Source organism: Chiloscyllium punctatum, chromosome 12 (assembly GCF_047496795.1).
Source record: "Chiloscyllium punctatum isolate Juve2018m chromosome 12, sChiPun1.3, whole genome shotgun sequence".
In the NCBI taxonomy this organism is placed as follows: domain Eukaryota; kingdom Metazoa; phylum Chordata; class Chondrichthyes; order Orectolobiformes; family Hemiscylliidae; genus Chiloscyllium; species Chiloscyllium punctatum.
Window position 1 is genome coordinate 16244016 of NC_092750.1, and position 22752 is coordinate 16266767.

Consider the following 22752-nt stretch of genomic DNA (forward strand, 5'->3'; position numbering starts at 1 on the left):
GACTTCCCACCTCCAGATGCTGCCTGGCCTGCTGTGTTCTTCCAGCCTCCTGCCAGTTTACTTTGGATTCCAGCATCTGCAGTTTTTTTTTGTCTCTAATGAGATTTCAAAAACAGGGTCACACAGCAGCGTCAGTGAACATCTCCTTTGAATTACAAATACGCTTCTCAAAATGTGAAACTCCAGTTTTTAATGGCACTCTCCTACGGGTCTAACACTGCACTCCTTTACTCCAAAACCAAGAGAAGATTTGGGTAACAAACAGACTTGGGTTGCAAGTCAATAATAAAATAAAACACAAAGAAACTCAGCAGGTGTGGCAGTATCTTCGGAGACAGAAACAAAGTTAATGCTTCAATTCTGTCCAACTCTTCTTCTTTGGGACTTGCTCTTTCCTTCAAAAAGTGCAGCAATTTAGTGTTTGAAATTAGGAGAGGCTTTGACAGATTGGATAGTTTGTTCTGCTATAATGCTGCAGTTGCGTTCCTCTGCAATCCCAGGCTATAGAAAATCACTACAGAAAATAGCACTGTAGGAGATCACTATACCCATTTCGTAGAACGTTCATACTATCCAAACACTGTCCACAATTTGTCAATCGTGTTATAGCCAATTCCTGTTGATGAAATGCGCTTTATACCAGAGCACCCTAGACGGAGAAATAGTTTCCACTGGCAGGAGGATCAGAATCCAGATGAAAGATCATTGGCATAAAAGAAGCAAGTGAGAGATGAAGGCTTTCTCTGATCTAGAATATGTTGCCTGAAAGGGTGGCAATGGTGGAAACAGATTCAACAGTTACTTTCTTTAGGGAGATGTGCAGGAGCAGAGATACTGAGATCAACTGGATAGCTCTTTCAATGAGACAGCACACAATGATGAGCTAAATGGCCTCGTCTCCACTGTACAATGCTGTTAACTAAAAAGCTGATGAAATAGATTTTGGTCGTTGCCACCTGAGTGACAATCTGTCAGAGAAGAGCACCCCAGCTTTATACTAAGAGAATGAAAGTTCAACAGCTTAGCGTTCAGACTGGGGTGTAGGAGTTTTGCAATAGTTAGCTCAATGAACAAGACGGTGAATGTGTGGTCCAGAATAATGCCAACTGCCAGGAGTTCAATCTTTGTTCCAGCTGAGACAGACTCGAGAATTGTCTCTTTGCCTTACCCCATGATGAAATCAAACCATCAGTTGCCCATCCTCGATTAATCAAGGATGTTACAAGAGGAAAAATGAGTACTGCTCACGTTATCAGCCTGAGCAGGGGGAGATGAAAATCTACCCATGGTTCTTTTTAGCCCGAGAGCAGTTACAGCCTGTACTCTCTGGATTTAGAGGATGAGGGTACGACAAATAAAGGTATACAAGATACAAATGCTACAGGAAGGACAGAAAGGGAAACAAGACAGTAAGGTGAGTGGTACTTTTGATCAGGGACAACATTACAGCTATACTGGGGGGGGGCGGGGGGGGGGGGGGGGGGGGGGGGAGTACATCCAGGGAAGTTATTTGGGTGGAATTGAGAAATAAAGGGACGAACACCTTTTTGGGATTGTAGTATAGACCCCCTAATAGTCAGCAGGAAACTGAGAAACAAAATTTGTAAGGAGATCGCAGTTATCTGGAAGAACAATAGGGTGCATAGTCAGGGACTGCCATAGTGTTAAGGGTTTAGATGGAAAGGAACTTGTTAAGTGTGTACAAGAAAATTTTCTGATTCAGTGTGTGGATATACCTACTAGAGAAGGTGCAAAATTTGACCTACTCTTGGGAAGTAAGGTAGGCTAGGTGTCTGAGGTGTCAGTGGGGGAGCACTTTGGGGCCAGCGACCATAATTCTATTAGATTTAAAATAGTACTGGAAAAGGATAGACTTTGAAATTGACAAAAATTGAAGTTCTAAATTGGAGGAAGGTTAATTTTGATGGCATTAGGTAAGAACTTTCAAAAGCTGACTGGGGGCAGATGGTTGCGGGTAAAAGGACAGCTGGAAAATGGGAAGCCTTCAGAAATGAGATAACAAGAACCCAGAGACAGTGCATTGCAATTAGGGTGAAAGGAAAGGCAGGTAGGGAATGCTGGATGACTACAGAAATTGAGGTTAAGAAAAAGAAGGAAGCATATGTAAGGGATAGACAGGATAGATTGACTGAATCCTCAGAAGAGTATACAGGCAATGGGAGTACACTTGAGGGAAATCAGGAGGGCAAAAAGGGGACATGAGTTAGCTTTGGCAAATAGGGTTAAGGAGAAGCCAAAGGGTGTTTACAAATACATTAAGGCCAAAAGGGTAACTAGGGAGAGAATAGGGCCCCTCAAATATCAACAAGGCAGTCTGTGTGTGGAGCCGCAAGAGATGGAGAGATACCAAACGAGTATTTTGCATCAGTATTTACTGTGGAAGAGGACATGGAAGATATTGAATGTAGGGAAATAGATGGTGACATCTTGAAAAATGTCCATATTAAAGGGGAGGAAGTGCTAGATGTCTTGAAACATATAAAAGTGGATAAATCGCCAGGGCCTGGTCACATGTACCCTAAAACTCTGTGGGAAGCTAGGGAAGTGACTGCTGGGCCCCTTGCTGAGATATTTATATCATCAATAGTGACAGCTGAGGTGCCAGAAGACTGGAGGATGGCTAATGTGGGGCCATTATTTACCAAAGGTGGTAAGAACAATCCAGGGAAGTATAGACCGGTGAGCCTGACGTTGATGGTGGGCAAGTTATTGGAGGGAATCCTGAGGGACAGGATGTACATGTATTTGGAAAGGCAAGGGATAGTCAACATGGCTTTGTGCGTGGGAAATCATGTCTCATGAACTTGATTGAGTTTTTTGAAGTAACAAAGAGGAGTGATGACGGCAGAGCGGTAGACATGACCTACGTAGACTTCAGTAAGGCGTTCGACAAGATTACCCATGGGAGACTGGTTAGCAAGGTTAGATCTCATGGAATACAGGCAGAACTAGCCATTTGGATACAGAACTGGCTGGAAGATAGAAGACAGAGGGTGGTGGTGGAGTGTCGTTTTCAGACTGGAGGCCTGTGACCAGTGGAGTGCCACAAGGATCATGCTGGGTCCACTACTTTTCGTCATTTATATAAATGATTTGAATGTGAGCATAAGAGGTATTGCTAGTACGTTTGCAGATGACACCAAAATTGAGGGTGTAATGGACAGCGAAGAACATTACCTCAGATTACAACAGGATTTTGATCAGATGGGCCAGTGGGCTGAGGAGTGGCAAATGAAGTTTAATTTAGATAAATGTAAGGTGCTGCATTTTGGGAAAGCAAATCTTAGCAGGACTTATACACTTAATGGTTAGGTCCTAGGGAGTGTTTCAATGTAAGGGATAGCAGATTTAAAACATAAATGAGAAATTACTTCTCTCAAATGTTCATGAATGTGGAGAATTCACAACTGCAGAATGCAGTGGATGCTGGGACATTGAGTAAATTTAAAGAGGAGATAGATAGATTTTTAATTAGTAATGGGTTTAAGGATTATTGGAGAGCAAGCAGGACATTGGAGTTGAGAATGAGACGGGATCTGACATGATTGTATTGACTAGAGAAGCAGGGTAGAGGGGCTGAATGGCCTACTCCTGCTCCTAGTTCTTATTTTCGTATTACTGTGTGGTTTCCTCCAGTGCCAGCATAGATGGTCACTTAATAGCAGTGGCTTGTCAATGGGTTAAATGTCTTATCTTATTGTAGGCTGCTGCCAAGCAGATTTCAGGTACTTCCCTCACAAAGAGGAAATTAGTTGACTATAAATATAACTCATAAGAAACTTTGCCCATGCATATCATAGAGCAACATCAGATATCTGGATGGCTGTGGTTTGAGCTTGGAAACATTTTACGACATATAATTTCCTTTATTTCCTGAAGAAGGGCTTATGCCCAAAACGTCGATTCTCCTACTCCTTGGATGCTGCCTGATCTGCTGCGTTTTTCCAGCAACACATTTTTCAACATTATATGACATGAGGATTAGGGTGTGTGCGTGTCTTCTGTGTGGGCGTGCACACGCATGTGTGTGTGGTAGCCGTTCAGAATGTGGATGACACTTCCCCATGTCAAGAACATGCACATGGGGTCTTTTAATGCAGCAAAGCTGTTACATTACAACTCCCCCATGGTTGTCCCACTCTTACTAACTACCACATGTAAACCAGAAGGATTTACAGATTGATTAATAGTCATGGTACAACAAACTTTCCAGAGACATCAAGTCTTGAGGTGAGAATTGAACTTGGAGCTTCTAATCCAGAAGTAGTGACACAGACTTCCTCTGAAAAGCAGGGAGGGTGGGCACTTATACAAATACTAAATTAATAGGATAGAAACTATATTCTTTTGATCTTAAGTCACAAGCAGCTGGAGTGCAAGCAGTGAGACATTCTAGTCCAGGTTTATCACCTCAGTTCCTCTTTCCAACATAATACTGGCGACTATCGGGCAAGCAGCATGCAACTTGATTATTTTGAAGCAGAATTTCCAAATGCAGATGCTTTAACCTCTTGACTTCCCTATCCAGATAAACAGTTGTAATTGCAAACTAATAACACGCTGAACACCGGTAACTGTGAGAACACAATCCCAAACATGTACTGTCCAACCCAAAGACAATACTGCCTCCTTTAATTCACAGCCACATGCAGATTAATACCTTGGACTTTTTGTCTTTACAAACGCGTAAAAAAAAGCTTTACGACGGAACATTAATGTTGACCTAAATGCACCTGGAATTTATACCTATCATTTTATATTAAACAGCAGTGCTGATCACGTCGTAAGCAACACGATAGATATTTAAAGGAAACTTTTGTCCGCATTATTGGTCATTAATCATTAATTCCAGATTATATCCTTTCACTGAGACAACGCAATCAATTTTTCTATTGTCACAAACCTGCTTAATCTTCAGGCCTTTTATTTGCAGATTCTGGCAGGAAGGGCTGAGGGTTTATCTAAATATGTACATAAATGCTCTTGGCTATTTTCTCTCGCACTCCGGTATCTTCTCCTCCAGTCCCTCGCTGTATTTTTTTTTGCTTGAAATACTGTTTCTTCCCTGAGGACTGCGTTCGAACCTCTGCGATGTGTCCGAGAGTCCACAAGGACGTCTGATGCCCTCACGGAAACCTATTCCTTGCATCAGAAAGGTCAAAGCCGGCTTCGCAATGAGGAAGAACCAGCCTCCCTCCCCCTTGCTTGCAGCAGCTTGCTGGGACTTGTAGTTTACAGCCGAGCAAGCCTGAGCAACACCCAACATTCTCAACCTATCCGCTTCCACCCCGGAGAACTCAACTGTGTTCTTCAAATTACAGCCAGCCATGTGACTGCAAAAATCAGGAAACACGTTTTCTCCCCCCACACAAATAGTGACAAATTCAGAACTGTCTGTCCCAAAAACCAACTAGAGATTCCTACACAAACATAACAACATAGTGCTGGAGAAACTACATATAACTGTATTTCTCACTCCCCACAGAGGCTACTTAATTGCTAGCCAGCAGCTTTTATGGTTTTGCCTGATCTAACTCATGCTCCTAATCTTAAAATATCTGGTAAATCACTAACCACGTGCAGTCAGGAATTCCTGAGATTGGATATGTTGGAGTTATTACATTTAGAGAATAAATAGGAATTTGCCACACAACCCAGCCATGCATTTTCTGCTTATATGTTTTTGGAGTACAGAAGGCCACTAGTAACCTGCTGCCGCACATAGGAAGCCAACATGCTTGTACCCACTTCTCAGGAAAGGTCACTCGACCCAAAACATTGACTCTGATTTCTCTTCAGAGATGCTGCTAGATCTGCTGAGCTTTTCCAGCAATTTCTGATTTTGTTTCCAATTTACAGCATTCATAATTCTTTCGGATTTTGTGTTTGTTTTCATGGTGCATGGAAGGCTGTATCCAAATGGTTCCTCAATACACAGCCCCAAATCGACAAAAGGTCACATTGAGAGCTCATATTTGGGAAATTCACACTTAAGTGTTTTGTTTCTCTTTCACTGACTGTTGCTTGGGTGGCACGGTGGCTCAGTGGTTAGCACTGCTGCCTCACAGCACGAGGGATTCCAGGTTTGAATCCACACTGTCTGTATGGAGTTTGCATGTTCTCCTCGTGTCTGTGTGGGTTTCCTCTGGGCGCTCTGATTTCCTCCCACAGTTCAAAGATGTGCTGATTAGATGGATTAGCCCCAGGAAATAGAAGATTACAGGGATAAGGCGGGGGGGAGGGGTTGAATCTGGATGGGATGCTCTTCAGAAGGTTGGTGTGGACTTGAGGGGCTGAATGATCTGCTTTCATACTGTAGGGATTCTATGATCTGTTTCCTTGCTTATTGGAATGGATTTTGATGTCTAGCCAGATAAATGGTGGAGTAACCAGCCACTCAAACTGGACAAGACTACTGCAATATTAAGGTGTCATAATGGCATTGTTGGATACTGTTAACTGTTTAAGGAGCAGTTGGACAGACCTGAATGATACAATTAGTGGGGGAGATGTTTTTACTGTATTCTGCATTCTGTTCTATTACACTGATGTATTGTATGATTCACCTGGATAGCATGTAAAACAATACTTTTTGCTGTATCTCAGTACATGTGACAATAATAAAACCAAATCAAGATATATTACTAATGTTCATTAAGCACTTGCTGGGATGGCATTGTTGAAAGGTTGAATGCAATTTTGAAGAAATGTAGAAACAATCTATGTCAGTTTCCACAATCAGAGTTATTCTTGGGCTATCTATTTAAAAGACCCTGCACAACACAGAGATGCACAAACAAGCCAATTCAGTGCGGGAGTAGACCACTCAGCCCCTCAAGATTGGAACCTCAACTCCACTTGGGTCTGCTTACCTCCAATGGCCTTTGTATCCCTTGTTAATCAAGAATCTACCTCCTTCTGCCTTGAAAACATTTCAATGACCCGGCCTCCATGGCTGTCTGAGGAAGAGTTCCAAATACTTCAACCATCTGAAAGAAAATAAATTCTACTCTTTTCCAACGTAAGTGGAAGCTGGCTTAGTTTGAAACTGACCCTCTAGTTCTCGTCTCATCACAAAAATTCCAGCATCCTCTGTCAATCGTTCTGCATCAAACCATGTCTTGAGAAAGGAAAAATGTGCACTTGTAAAGTATGCACTAATCAGCAGAGATAATAGAGATAAAGTTTTAAGGAAAGGCAGTGGTGTCATGGTATTGTCAAATAAATAGGCATGGATTTGAATTGGGGTTGGTGAAATCTGAAATAAATAAACAAGGCATTTTAAAAAAGCTGGACTAATGGAGACCTGCTGTGCTTTTCCAGCAACACACTTTTTAACTCTGATCTCCAGCATCTACAGTCCTCACTTTCTCTCAGACCATATAATCATTGTTGATTATCATGAAAAAAACTGATTTCCTAATGTCCTTTAGGGAGGGATACCTGCCAAACTTACCCAGTCTGGCCTACAAGTAACTCCAGACATACAGAAATGTGAGTGACTTCAAATTGCCCTCAGAAATGACATAGAAAGCCATTCAGCTCAAGGGCAGTTTGGACTGGGAAACAAATGCTGATCACGCCAATAACACCCAGATCCCAAGTAACAGCCACCAACCTCATAGTCCTGTAACCCCACATTGTCTGGTGTTACCCCTTACTCAAAATTCACAAACCTGACTGCCCTAGTCAACCCACATTCTCTGTCTGCTCCTGCCCCAACGAATATCTTCATATCTTGACACCATCCTGTAGCCCTTAGTTCAGGAACACCCCACATACATTTTGGGAACACCCACACCCAACCATCTCCTCCACGACTTCCAATTCCCGGCCCAGGACATCTCTGCAGAAGTTCCTCACAGTAGTGTCCTAGGTCCAACCATCTTCAGCAGCTTCATGAATGACCTTCCCTCCATCATAAAGTCAGAAGTGGAGATGTTTTACCAATGATTACATAATGTTCAGCACCATTCACAAATCCTCAGATACTGAAGCAATCCACGATCAAATGCAATAGGATGTGGACAATATCCAGGCTTGGGCTGAAAAGTGACAGTAACATTCATGGCAAACAAATATCAGGCACTAAGAGACAATCTAATCACTGCGTTTTGATATTGAAGGATGTTAGCATCACTGAATCCCATCAACATTCTTGGGGTTACCATTAACCAGAAACTCAACTGGACTCACCACATCAACACGTGGCTACAAAAACAGGTCAGAACAAGGATATACTCCTGACTCCCCAAAGTCTGTTCATGATCAACAAGGCACAAGTCAGGCGTGTGATGGAATACTTCCCCCCCTCCTTGCCTGGATGAGTGCAGTTCCAATGACACTCAAGAAGCTTGCAACCATCCAAAAAAAAGCAGCCTGCTTGATTGGCAGTACATCCAAAACATCCACTCCGTCCACCACAGACAAAGACACTCAGTAGCAGCAGTGTGAACTATCTACAAGATGCACTGCAGAAATTGACCAAAGATTCTTAGGCAGCACTTTCCAAATCCAGAACCACTTTCTTCGATAAGGACAAGGACAGCAGATATATGGGAACACCACCATCTTTACATTTCCCTCCATGCCACTCATATTTCCAAGCCATTCCTTCACTGTCACTGGGTCCATATCCTTGAATTTCCTCCCCAAGGGCATTGTCGATCTACCAACAGCATGAGGACTGCCACACTTCAAGAAGGCAGCTCACCAGCATGTCAAGGGTAATTGTGGTCAGGCAGCAATGCCCACTTTGTGTGAGTGAATTGAAACAAAAACCCTCTTTAACATGCTTTTGGATATCTTCCTTACTGTCTCCTGTTTGACTTGAGACTTTTTTGTCTCATTACACTACCATGAAGTATGCCATGGGCCATTTCTTAGTCAAAGGTACTTGTTGTGTATAAGTTGTTATTTATTCCCAACTTGGATGTTCTTGGATACATAGCTGTCTTTTGAGTGAGATGCATATGGCACAAGAAACAGACTTTCCTACTGTTTTGACTTTGTATATTAGAATTCCTAGATACTGCATAAAGAATGGAAACAGAGAGAGAGTATGTCAGGTTGTCTACTTTTCAATCCATTAATATTATCTTAGAAAACTTCTTATAGCTTGACTGTGGACAAAGATGTAGCAGATGGAATGTTTTTATTAATATTAAAGCACTTTGGAACTCCTTCGGACTCAGCTTCAGTGTGAGCTGGTTGTAGCTAACTTACAGAGTCATAGAGTTGTACAGCACAGAAATAGTCTCTTTGGCCCAACTTGTCCATGCCGACCAGATATCCTAAAATGATCTAGTCCCATTGGCCAGCATTTTGCCCAAATCTCTCTAAACCCTTCCTATTCATATACCCAACCAGAGGCCTTTTGAATGTGTAATTGTACCCACCTCCACCACTTCCTTTGGCAGCCAATTGCATACATGCACCACCCTCTGTGTGAAAATGTTGTCCCTCAGGTTCCTTTTCAATATTTCCGCTCTCACCTTAAAGCTATGTCTGCTAGTTTTGGACTCCCCCATCCTGGGGAAAAGGCCTTGGCTATTCACCCTCGGCATGCCCCTCATGATTCTATGAACCTCTTTAATGTCTCTCTTCAGACTCCAATCGCCCAGGGAAAATGACCCCAGCCTGTTCAGCTTCTCCCTAAAACTCAAACCTTTCACACCTGGCAACATCCTGTAAATCTTTCCTGAACCCTTTATAGTCTAACAACATCTTTCCTATAACAGAGATGAGAATTGAAATTAGTATTCTAAAAGTGACCTCAATGTCCTGTACAACTTCAACACCATGTCTCAAATTCTATACTCAATGCACTGACCAATGAAGGCAAGTATGTCAAATGCCTTCTTCATCACCATGTCTAACTGTGACTCCACTTTCAATGAACTTTGTACCTGCACCCCTACGTATTTTGGTTACTTCCAACATATCTTGAAGAATTTATGGCATCCTATTGTGACAGGATGTGACAGACATAGTTTGAATTAGCATCCCACACAGTTGTAACTGGAAACAGTAATGGAATGAATAATGTGAAGTTTCCGCTTTTGTATATTTTGACTAAATCTAAATAGCATTAGTCTTTGCCACCAGAGGTTTGAATATTGATTGATGTGTATTTTTGAAAACAGATAGATGCTTGCAAGTTAAAAAGAAGTGCTTTAGTTTCATCCCAATTAGTTCTATTCCACTACCTGGATAGTGGGAACTCATGTGACTCTGAAATTGTTGACACTTAACTGAACAAGATAACTTTGAAATTCAGCTGTATTCAAACCACTATTTGTTGCTCAAGGCGGTGGTTCAAAACTCTCTCTCCCAGGTAGTTAGAGATGGATCATCTCTAATGCTGGTCTCATCAGCACTATCTATATCGATCCAAATATGGGGAAATGTGAGATTATGCACTTTGATAGGAAAAACACATCTACGTTCAGCAAGTAATAGGGAAGGCAAATGGAATGTTGACCTTTATTTCAAAGAAAATGGAATATAAACATAGCGAGGTATTGATAAAGCTATACAAAGGACTAGGCAGACCACAACTGGAATACTCTGAACAATTTTTGGTCCCTTATCTAAAGGAGGAGATACTGGCAGTGAAGGCAGGCCAGAGAGGAATTTCTAGGCTGATGCCAGGTATGGAGAGACTGTCTTATAAAGAGAGGCTGAGTAGGTTGTGTCTACACTCACTAGAGTTTAGGGGCAATATACAAGATTCTTAGGGAACTTGACACAGTAGATACAGGAAGATTGTTCTCCATATGGGACAGCCTAGGACCAGAGGGCATAATTTCAGAATAAGGGAGCGCCTATTTAAGAGAAGGGTAAGGAGGAATTTCTTCTCTTAGAGGGTGATGAATCTATGGAATTCTTTATCATAGACGGTTGTAGTGGCTGAGCCACTAAATATATTCAAGGCTGGGATATATACATTTTTAATCAGTATGGGAATCGAGGTAGTGGGAAAAAGGCAGGAAAGTGGAGCTGTGTATGATCTCACTGAATGGTAAAATGGACTTAGTGGCTGAATAGCCCACATCTGCTCCAAGTCTTATGGTTTTATGAATGAGGACAGACCTTGTTGCATCTCAAGGGAAATGAGGAAAGGAAATCTTAGGATGCACGTTGTGAATGCATCAAGTAGGTGTCAGACCTTTCAAATATTCCTCCCTTGCTTTGGTGAAAAGTTAATCACCTAGAGGTGTGATTATGCAACTTTCCGATAGCCATGACTTGGACAGGTGGGGTATTGGGGTCAATGACTTTGCTCCATGTTCTCAAGGTGTATCAGCCTGTACAGGACTGTTCAAGAAGCAGGCAATCGGACTGTTCTTATACCTGATCACATCATCACTGTTCTTCAAGGTTCTTGCCAACCAGACTTCCAAATTGTGTTTTTTGCCATTTGGTTACATTCCTAGGGCAAGTGGAGACTATATAAATACTGGAGGATGGATGGATGGATTATTACACTAATATCATGGCGAAACATGAAAAATTTTGAAATTAATACAAATAGATCACATCATCAGAATTCACAATTGTTATATGGACATTAAAATAAAAATAAAGCATAAAATAACAAAAGGATTGCATAATTATGATCATTTCATCATGCAGATAGTTCAATACCATACACGATACAGGTCTCCTTAACTTTACAAAATACAAATGAAAGATTCCCTGCAGGTCTGTATTTTGCAATCAATTTCATGGATCATACATTTCCAGGTTGGGTTCATTAAGTTCTCAATTACATACTAACCGTGAGTTTTGTAAAGTTGGGGATTGGGTGTCCCACAGTCTATTTATTCCATACCTTACTTTTGTAAGTCTGCCTTTTCTCCTTAACTCTACTGAGCAGGAAAGATCTGTATCAATGAATATTACTGTTCAATGTTCTAGAATCTCAAGTGGAAAGGATCAGTTCTAAGTAAAGTCAAGCTTCAATTCTACACAATACACTAGACTTGTTTTCTGACAGCAGACTCTTAAATCTGCCAGCCTGTCTGCCCTTATCCTTGAGCGATGATGTACCCTCATTGACTGAAGCTTCTAAATCCTCTTTCTGCCAGGTCTCCCAGCACCAAGACGCATTTTAAAATCAATTGATGGAAAAGGAATGAAAAGCACATTCATGAACAATTTGAAATTTGAGAGTATCTGTTACCCTCCTCCGATTTCACAACAACATGTAATGAATATTTATCCTTTTCGTCCTTTGCTTCCCTTACATTGAAGGGCAGACTCTGGTTCCGGAAATAAATACACCCTTTAACATTTGTGGGATTTTATTTCCTGTCCTTCACTAATTTGTGTTTGATTTTCTCAGATTGCTCTCTTCTTTTGACTTTCTGGTGTCCATACAATGGGGCCTGAGATGCTACATTTCAGCAGGTGACAATGGTGTTGTGGTTATGTCACTGGATTAGGAATCTACAAGGCAAGTTAATCGACCAGGGACACAGATCAAATCCTGCCAAGGGAGCTGGTTCCACTTCTTTACTTAAATTATTAAAATCTAGTATGTGAAGCTATTGTCAGGAATTGTGACTGTAAAACCATCATCAATTATCACAAAAATCAATCTGTTTTTCACTTAAGGAAATCTGCCATGCTTACCTGATTAATCTAAACCCACAATAATGTAGTTGACTCTTATGTGCCCTTGTAGGAGAAAGTGAGGATTGCAGATGCTGGAGATCAGAGCTGAAAATGTGTTGCTGGAAAAGCACAGCAGGTCAGGCAGCATCCAAGGAGCAGAAGAATCAACGTTTCAGGCATGAGCCTTTCTTCAGATTCCTGAAGAGGGGCTCATGCCCGAAACATCGATCCTCCTGCTCCTTGGATGCTGCCTGACCTGCTGCACTTTTCCAGCAACACATTTTCAACTCTTATATGCCCTTTCAAATCACCCAGTTAAGGGCAATAAATGGTGGCCTTGCATAATGAGGCCCACATCTCATGAAAGAATAAATCTCATAAAATAAATTACCACGATAACATTCTTGATTCTGAGTTGTAGATTAGAGGTTAAAATCCACTTCAAAGAGCTGAACGCATAATGGAGACTGAAGTAGGTATTGGTGTGGTGATGATGGACAAACAGCTTTACTGTAGTTTATTATTATGTTAAGCCCCATCTGCCCTTTCTCAGTTGGACATAAAGATCTCATGGCACTATTCAAATTATAACAAGATAAATTTTCATACATTTAAATTATTTCATGGATGTAAAACAATTAAGAGCCAACCATGTTGCTGTGGATCTGAAATCACATCTAGGTCGGAACAGATAAGGTCACTGTAAACAAGATGGCTTTCTTACAGCTATTAGCAGTTGCTGACACAGTCACCATCAATGAGAGTTGCTATCAATTCCAGATTTGCAGATCAAATACAAATTCCACTAAATGCTGTGGGAAGATTTGAACCTATGGCTCCAAAGCATTAGTCTAGGTCCCTGGCCTGCACATCCTCTGATGTTACTACATCACTATTGCCCTATTGCTCTACAAGTGCCATCACTGAAGTAGATTATTTGATTGTTGTCGTTCATTATTTGTGGGACCTCACTGTGTTGGACTGAGCCATAATTCTTGCAATACAACATTTCAAAAGCATTGGATTATTTTCATCCTGAAGCAATGGAAATGCGATATTACAGTTTTCTCAGCCTGTAGTTTTTCAGTTAAGTTCTTCTTTGTATGTGAGTCAGGCCTGTTGGTATAAGTAGACTCTGCAGCTGTCAGAAATGTCATATTAAACCCAATTTTACCTACATTCACTGTTTACAGAGGTGCACAGATGACTCCCATTTCTACTTCACCAACAGCTCCCCCAACTATTTCCATTGTTACTAAATTATCAGACCATTTCCAATTAAATATATGGAAGACAAACACCATTATTTTCAAGCTCTGTTCCCCAGCTACCAATGTTGTTTCTTCACCTTGGCAACTGTCTGAAGCAAAACACATCCCTTCACAAGTTTAGTCTCATATTAAACCTTGAGATACCTGATCACTAGGATCACCTTTTCCACACCTACAACATCAACCAACTTTACTCCTGCCTGAGCTCATCTGTTGCTGGAACTCACACTTAAGCCTTTGTGAACTCAAGACGTTTTTATTTCTACAAACTCCTGGCTACTCTCCCACAATCTGCTCTTCACAAATTTGAGTATCAATTCCAGCCTCAGGTGACTGTCTGTGTGGAGTTTGTACATTCTCCCAGTGTCTGTGTGGGTGCTCCTGTTTCCTCCCACAATCCAAAAATGTGCAGATTAGGTGAATAGGCCATGCTAAATTGCCCATAGTGTTAGGTGCATTAGTCAGAGGGAAATGGGTCTGGGTGGGTTGCTCTTCGGAGGGTCAGTGTGGACTTGTTGGGTCGAAGGGCCTGTTTCCACACTGTAGGTAATCTAATCTTTAAAAAAAAAGTAAGTCTTTGTTGCCATTTGGCATAGCTCCCCCCCACTTCAAAACCTTTTGCAATCAAAGCTGTCATCATTGATTTAACAGAGGTTGGTTCAAATACTGACCTATGTAGCAGTGATTAAAACTATCTCTCAATGCATTTCCCCCTATATATATATTCTGCCCATCTCTCTGAATCCATGCACTCAACCCAACTGAGAGGCAATGCATCTAAGGCCTCCAGTAATTTTGATCCTTTTACATGTTAACTTTGAGTAGCTGAGGAAGGATTCCTTCTTTCCTGTTAAGACTTTAACAATAGGATCAAGCTTGGGAATTCATAAAAAAGGGGGAATCTCTCACATCCACAGGTATAGATCAAGATAGGTAGTAGCTGATTAGACATGAATGTACAAATGAAACTTTCTCCATTCAGTCAACCTGATCAGCCTCACCTTGTACCTGTAGTAATCAAACTGGGAATGTGCAGATGGGCCACCTGGATACACAGCCTATGTTTGTATGTGTGTGTGTGTGTGTGTGTGTGTGTGTGTGTGTGTGTGTGTGTGTGTGTGTGTGTGTGTGTGAGAGTGTGTGTGTGTGTGTGTGTGTGTGTGTGTGTGTGTGTGTGTGTGTGTGTGTGTGAGAGAGAGAGAGAGAGAGAGAGAGCATTTAATATTTGCCTGAGTTGGGGAGTAGCACTACATGAAAAGCTCCTCAGGAGAGCATTGGGTTACATGATCTTCTTCAGTGCTGCAATAAATCAATAATTCCAACTATCTGTGTAATGCAGACAATTAATTGGGTCATAGATTCATGTCTGTCTCAGATATTAAAAGTATGAACGTTTAAGCACTGGGTTTTGGACAGAACTTGATATTGCTGAAAAAGGAGAGGTGCTGTTGAATCTTATTGTCTTGCATTCATCAGGACAGAATTGCAAGAATGCAAAAGTGAGCAACAATTTATATATACTATATGAGATTAATTGGCAAGTGGGCTTTGATTAGAAGATGTGTTGCAATACAGAATGAACTGCAGGTCTTATTGGACAGCTTAATTGGCTTTGAAGCGAAAACCAGCTATATTATCACTAAGACAACTTTGCCTCTGAAAAATCACAGTCCTCTCACTTGTCATGGCACCTACAGACAGCTTGATCAATTGACTCCTGTGTATGTAGACAATAAGACATTAATTGTAAATGGTTAAATCTAAAATTAACTTTAACACAAAGCTGATTTTCCAGCATTTCTCATTACTTAGCAGGATCTTTGGTTCTCTTGAGAAAGCCCTGAAGAGTTAATTCTGTGCAATTCCTAGTTTCTACCAATTATCTCTGTTTTCTTGCTTGCTTAACTGATTCTTCAATAAATAAGTCTAAAATGTATAACTCCATTCTTTGTTCAAATTTGTCTGTGGCCATCCAATTCACTCTAGGAAATTTGTTTGTCACTTTTTCTGATGTTCTCTTCCTTTTGTAAATACTCTCTATATCTGGGATTTTTAGGAGCCTTGCTACTGTAAGCCTACATTGTATGGAGACCCAGCAATTGTAATCCTTTCATTTCTTTTTAATTCTGTTCTGTGTTGTTTTCATCTGTGGTTGAGCGTTTTTAAAATTTATTTTTAACAGATCAAGTACTCACTTTTCTTATAGTTTTTTTATTGTTCTGGGATCAAAATGTAGTTGTTACTTCAAGTGTTGTTCAAACCCTTCTCCTGTGATGTATAAAATTACATCGATACCTTGTTTTAAAGAAAAGTCTCCATCACTAATCACCATGTTATCTTTTCTTGCATTATTGACAAGTAACACAGATTAAGTAGTGTGCATTGTTTACTTCAGTTTCTCTTTGGGTTTATTTAATAATTGAGGCCACACCTTGCATTTGGACTCTAGCATGCTTTTTTGAAATGTTCAAAGCACAAGTTGCTCTTGTGATTCCATCCTGGCACTTGGTTCATTAGCATATCAAGTTCTTAAAAAAAAGAGCACTACAAAGCAAATAACAACAAACTGATCAATTAATCATGACACAACAATAATACATACTACTCCCCTCTGTATTTTACTTCTCACCCTACCGATATCAACTTACCTCAAATCCTACATCCCTGCTTAGCTGCCACTCTACCCCTCATTGGCCAGCCACTCTCCACCTTCAGCCACTTGTCTGCCACCTCTAGCCACTTGGTAAAAACAATGACTGCAGATGCTGGAAACCAGGTTCTAGATTAGAGTGGTCCTGGAAAAGCACAACAGTTCAGGTAGCATCTGAAGGCCACTTACCTTTTCTCATTAGCTGTTAAAGAGGCATTAGGACCTTTCAGCTGTGTTAATGTGTTGGAATACAGCAGCTAGTTCTGTAAAAAGGAATTTGGTTTCTGCAAAACATTCATTCTGCACAGGACTGGACTGCCTCTATTGGGATGGATCCTGCATTGGAGATTTGGTTTGGAAAATCCTGGGAAAGTAAGTAAGTGACAATTTGTCTAATATGGGTCTGAAATAGGGACTCTGTTGCAGATCAGAAGACCGGGCCTATATCCAGAGTCTTGCAAGCATGGCCTGTTCTGATCCAAAAAGCATTTGACAAGATTCTGCATGGGAGACTAATTAGTAAATTGGATCACATGGAATTCAGGCTAAGCTTGCCAACTGATTACAAAGTTCGCTTAATGGCAGGAGTGTGAGTATAAGGCAGGTTTGTTTTTTGGACTGGAGGCCAGTGACTGGTGTACCACAGAGATCGGTGCTAGGTTCACTATTGTTTGCCTTTTATATAAATGAGTTAGTTGAGAATATAGACAGCATGATTAGTAAGTTTGCAGATGACACCAAGATTGGTGGCATAGTGGATAGGTTATCTCAGATTACAGAGAGATTGTGATCAGTTGGGTCAATGGGCTGAAGAGTGGTAAATGAGTTTAATTTGGCTAAATGAGAGATACATTTGGTGAAACAAACAAAGGCAAAACTTATACAATTAAAGGTATGGCCTTGGGTAGTGCTGTAGAACAGAGGGACCTAGGGGCTCAAGTACATAATTCTCTGAAGTTTGCATCACATATACATGGAATGGTTATGAAGGTATTTAGCACACTTGCCTTCATTGCTCAAACCTTTGAGTATAGGAGTTTGGATGTTATTTTGAGGTTGTACAGAATGTCAGTGAGGCCTGTTCTGGAGTACTTTCTCCATTATAGGAAGGATATTATTAAGCTGGACAGCATTCAGAAAAGATCTACCAGGATGTTGACAGGAATGGAGAGTTTGAGTTATAAGGAGAGGCTGGATAGGATGGGACTTTTTTGATTGGAGGATAGGGGGTTGAGGAAGGGTTCTGAAGAAGGGCCACTCAAGCCAAGACATTAACTCTGATTTCTCTCCACAGATGCCAGATCTGCTGAGCTTTTGCAGTAAGTTCTATTTTTGTTTCTGATTTACAGCATCTGCAGTTCTTTTGTTTTTTTCAATCGTGAGGGGTATAGATAAGGTGAATGGCAGGTGTCTTTTCCCAAGCGTAGGGGATTTCAGCATGAAGGGCTTAATTTTAAGGTGAGAGGGGAAAGATTTGTAAAAAAACATGAGGGGCATTTTGTTTTACACAGGCAATGGTTCGTGTGTTGAATGCACTTCCAGAGAAAGTGGTGGATGTGGGTACAAGTTATAATGTTTAAAAGACATTTGGACAAGTACACAAAGAAGAAATGTTTGGATGTGGGCCAAGTTCAGGCAGGTGGGACTAGATTAGTTTGGGATTATGGCCGGCATGGACTGGTTAGACTGAAGCGTGTGTTTCCATGCTGTATGACTCCATGGCTCTATGATTCTGTCCTAATGGATAGAAGACAAGAAGCTTTGATAGCATGTCTGTCATTTTCAATTGAATTAACATTATTTTTTTTTCCCGACTGCTTCTTTACCAGGAACTCAATCAGCTGCTACAGGCCAGAAGGAAACCTGCTGGCAAGTATCAAGGCAATTCCCTAAAGAAAAACACCCATACTTGAAAATGAACATACTGCTGATATTGAACATTCCTTTTGAAGCGTATAAAAGAAGTCACACCAGTATGTCATTCACTCATGTTACTGGTTTTCCTTTTACATTGTTACTCTTTTCAAACTTCCTCTGCCATGTTGATGGTACTGACTCTGAGAGGAACGTAGTAACAGAAGCATGTCATTCAATCCATCAAGGCTGCTCTCCCTTTAATTGGATCATGGCTGATAAAACACACCAATGATTTTTAACCACACTATTCCCATAACCACTTCTATCATTGACATTTCTGATTGTCAATCTCTGCTTTAAATATACTTAGAGACTGACCTTCCACAGCTAGATGGGATTGAAAATTCCAAAGATTCAGAACCTACTGAGTAATAAAACCTCCTTATTTCGGCAATAAATAGCACCCAAATAATTTTCCTTCTGAAAATGCAAGTATACTTTACACATTGGTCATCAATATTGTTAGTAACATTCCCAGTAAAAGAGTTCATCAAATACAATTTCCCATTTAAAAATTCATTCTGTGCTCAATCACATTAGTACTATCCATGTGTCGAGTTATCGCTTCCTTGATATTATTTTCCAGGACTTTCCTTTTATAGTTCCTGATTCTCTCTTGCTCCCCTAAATAGCAGGGTGACAGCTGATAACTTCAAATCTGTAGGATTTATTTCATAATATACAGAGTTTTCTAGGATGAAGAAGAATGAGTGGAGGGGTATTCCATAGCTGTCAGATGTTACAGGCCCAAGCTCATATGCAAGAGACATGGATCAAATGTAAATGCAGTTAGAAAATCTGGAATTGAAAGCCAATGGTGATCATGATGAGATAACTCCAAAAGGCCCGTATCCCATCACCAAGTCACCCTTTATTTACATGTGCACTCTACATGGATTCTAATCAGCTAGCTCAAAGCAGTCCCTAGGATGAGTAGAATCCCTGAGACCCCTGTTTGTGTGTCAGCCAGAACTCCCTGATTGGCCTAGGTTATCAGCCCCAACTCATACTTAATGAGATCCACGTGGCTAACCTAGTTCCAACCACTGCAATTAATTATTGTCAAAACCCATAAGATTCACAAATGCCCTTTGGGGAAGGAAATCTGCCACCCTTACCTGGTGTGGGTGAGAGAGAGGTATAGAGTGTGTGTGTGTGTGTGAGTGTGTGTGTGAGTGTGTGTGAGTGTGTGTGAGTGTGTGTGAGTGTGTGTGTGAGTGTGTGAGAGTGTGTGAGAGTGTGTGAGAGTGTGTGAGTGTGTGAGTGTGTGAGTGTGTGAGTGAGTGTGTGAGTGTGTGAGTGTGAGTGTGTGTGTGTGAGTGTGTGTGAGTGAGTGTGTGAGTGAGTGTGTGAGTGTGTGAGTGTGTGAGTGTGAGTGTGTGTGAGTGAGTGTGTGAGTGAGTGTGTGAGTGTGTGAGTGTGAGTGTGTGTGAGTGTGTGAGTGTGTGTGAGTGTGTGAGTGTGTGAGTGTGTGTGAGTGTGTGTGAGTGTGTGTGTGAGTGTGTGAGTGTGAGTGTGTGTGAGTGTGTGAGTGTGTGTGAGTGTGTGAGTGTGTGAGTGTGTGTGAGTGTGTGTGAGTGTGTGTGAGTGTGTGTGAGTGTGTGTGTGAGTGTGTGTGTGAGTGTGTGTGAGTGTGTGTGAGTGTGTGTGAGTGTGTGAGTGTGTGAGTGTGTGTGAGTGTGTGTGAGTGTGTGTGTGAGTGTGTGAGTGTGAGTGTGTGTGAGTGTGTGAGTGTGTGTGAGTGTGTGAGTGTGTGAGTGTGTGTGAGTGTGTGTGAGTGTGTGTGAGTGTGTGTGAGTGTGTGTGTGAGTGTGTGTGTGAGTGTGTGTGAGTGTGTGTGAGTGTGTGTGAGTGTGTGAGTGTGTGAGTGTGTGAGTGTGTGTGAGTGTGTGAGTGTGTGTGTGTGTGAGTGTGTGTGTGTGTGTGTGTGTGTGTGTGTGAGTGTGTGTGTGTGTGTGTGTGTGTGTGTGAGTGTGTGTGAGTGTGTGTGTGAGTGTGTGTGTGAGTGTGTGTGAGTGTGTGTGAGTGTGTGTGAGTGTGTGTGAGTGAGTGTGTGAGTGTGTGAGTGTGTGAGTGTGTGTGTGAGTGTGTGTGAGTGTGTGTGAGTGTGTGTGAGTGTGTGTGTGTGTGAGTGTGTGTGTGAGTGATAATTCGATCAGACTGCCATAGGGAGCAGAGTGATTTTGAACGTAGTTATAACCACATTGCCAGACCTAATAGAAAGGGTGTGGGAACAGGGCTGAGCAGGGAGAAGTCAGAAGGTCGAATCATGAAAATCTTAATCTGAATCACTGGACAAATTATTAAAAGTTTTTCTTTGTTTCTTCTTATATTCTTCTGCAGAATTTAATCACATTCCAAAGCCAAAAATCTGATTGATTTCAGTAAAACACAAGTCTTTATATGAGTATTTTCCATTAGCTCTGTGAGCATTTACTGACCTAGGTCATCATTTATCCATTTTAACCCACATTTTTAGTCTAAGATGGCCTCGTGCACATGTACAGATTAGTATTTTGATGTCTGGTGCACTTTTACATAGGGGTAGCGAATGCTTCACCAGTATACTTCTGGTCTCATTTAATAGTGCCACTGTCTGAACAAACTGCTGCAGGACTTTGCATTTCTGGCAACACTTATTAAGCATGACATACACAAAAACACACACACACACACCTCTGCAGGATCATTTGAATTTAATGCTGACTTCAAACAAATCTCACTTTGCATGTAGGACTTAGGAATGGATAGAACTGACATAAGGAATTTTGACAGATAGTTATTATGACTTAAAGTTGTTTAAATGCTGGGCTCTTTAAACATTAACATAAAACAGGCTGCAGCCATCAGTGGAAGCTAAGAAGAACCCTCCATGGAAAGTTTTGATTGCCAGCGGCTAGATAAATAAAGACATCTGATCATTTCAATAGCGCTCTTTGCTGACTTTTCCCCAGTTTTTGAGTTTATGAACGGTTGGCTTAATTGTAGAAGCCACAACTATCTCAGTTGGGGGTTCTAATTGGAAGTTTGAGGCGGCTATTAAAGAATTACCTGTATTGACATGTGATCTCAATACCAATTTTGATGTTTTTATAAGAGTAACTAGGTTTCATTTTGCACAGTGGCAAGGAAGCCTTGGTTGAGGTCCCACTTGCTTCAGAAGTCTGTCATAACATCCCTGAATAGGTTGATTAAAAATATCTAATTAATTAACTAGGATATTTATGGTGTAATGGTAGTGTCCCTACTTCTGAGCATGGAAACCTGGGATCAAGACCCACCTGTTCCAGAGGCATATGACAACATCGCTAAACAGACTGAGGAGGACAATATCTAAGATATTAATCAATTGAGACTTAAAACCTTTGAATGGATTTTATGAATGGGAGTTTTTTTTCCACAATCACGTGTGTGAGAGAGAGAAAATCACAGAGAATTGAAGCATGCCTTTGAACCAAACCAGGTCTGGAGTTGACGACCTCTGGTCTGCTCCCAAAGCTGGCAGTCTGGTTTCATTCTTGCCCCACTCCCCCAGGGTGAAAATTACATGTAACATGGAACAATTTACTGAAGTGGGGGAAGATGGGAAAGCACTTGACTTGGAAGCTACACACCTCAGTCATGAAATTCCTGTCCGAGGTGTGAACTAGTCAAAGTTCAATACAGTCTTATCCTTCGTAAAATAAAACCTACACATGACTTGGCTTTTTTTAAAACAGTCTCTCCTCGCCAGTGGATCACGTTTCCATGATTGGTATGTTTGTACCCAAGATCAGATATGGTCTGCACTGGATAGGTTGGGCCTACAACTCCTGGAGTTTAGAAGGAGGGGTGATCTTATTGAACTGCGTGAAATCCTGAGGAGCCTTGACAGGGTGGAAACTGAAAGAACATTGCTCCTTACAAGACAGAGTCGAACTAGGATAAACAATTTTAAAATGAGGCATCACCCACTTAGGACAGAGATGAAGAGTTTTTTTTACTATCTATTTGCCATTTAGTAGTACAGAATTTGACTATTGCTGAAAAATGATACATTTTGTTGAAGTCTTTAATCTTGCACTCATCAGGATATGTTGCAAGAATACAAATTCATGGGAAGGAAAACACTTTAAATGCTGCATGAGGGAAGAGTGCTCATGATCAGGCTCTGTTTCCAATTATGCAACTTTCTTTGCAAACTCCACACCCCACGGTTACATTCATCTAAGAAGCAGCAACACAGCATCCAACAATAAAAGTTACCAACTGAAACTTTAACATCTTTGTCCA

General features: G+C 41.1%; 1 protein-coding gene across 3 annotated transcripts in view; it reads right to left on the reverse strand.

Annotated features, from left to right (window-relative positions):
• mon1a (MON1 secretory trafficking family member A) overlaps positions 1-22752 on the reverse strand; it is a 60918-nt gene that overhangs the window by 26657 nt on the left and 11509 nt on the right. The window contains exon 1 of one of the 3 annotated variants that reach the window (XM_072581921.1): positions 4925-5170. The exons of the other annotated variants lie outside the window; for them this stretch is intronic. The gene's annotated coding sequence lies outside the window, so the exon portion shown is untranslated. Of the gene's footprint in view, positions 1-4924; positions 5171-22752 lie in introns of those variants that run through there. 3 annotated transcript variants of the gene reach the window in all.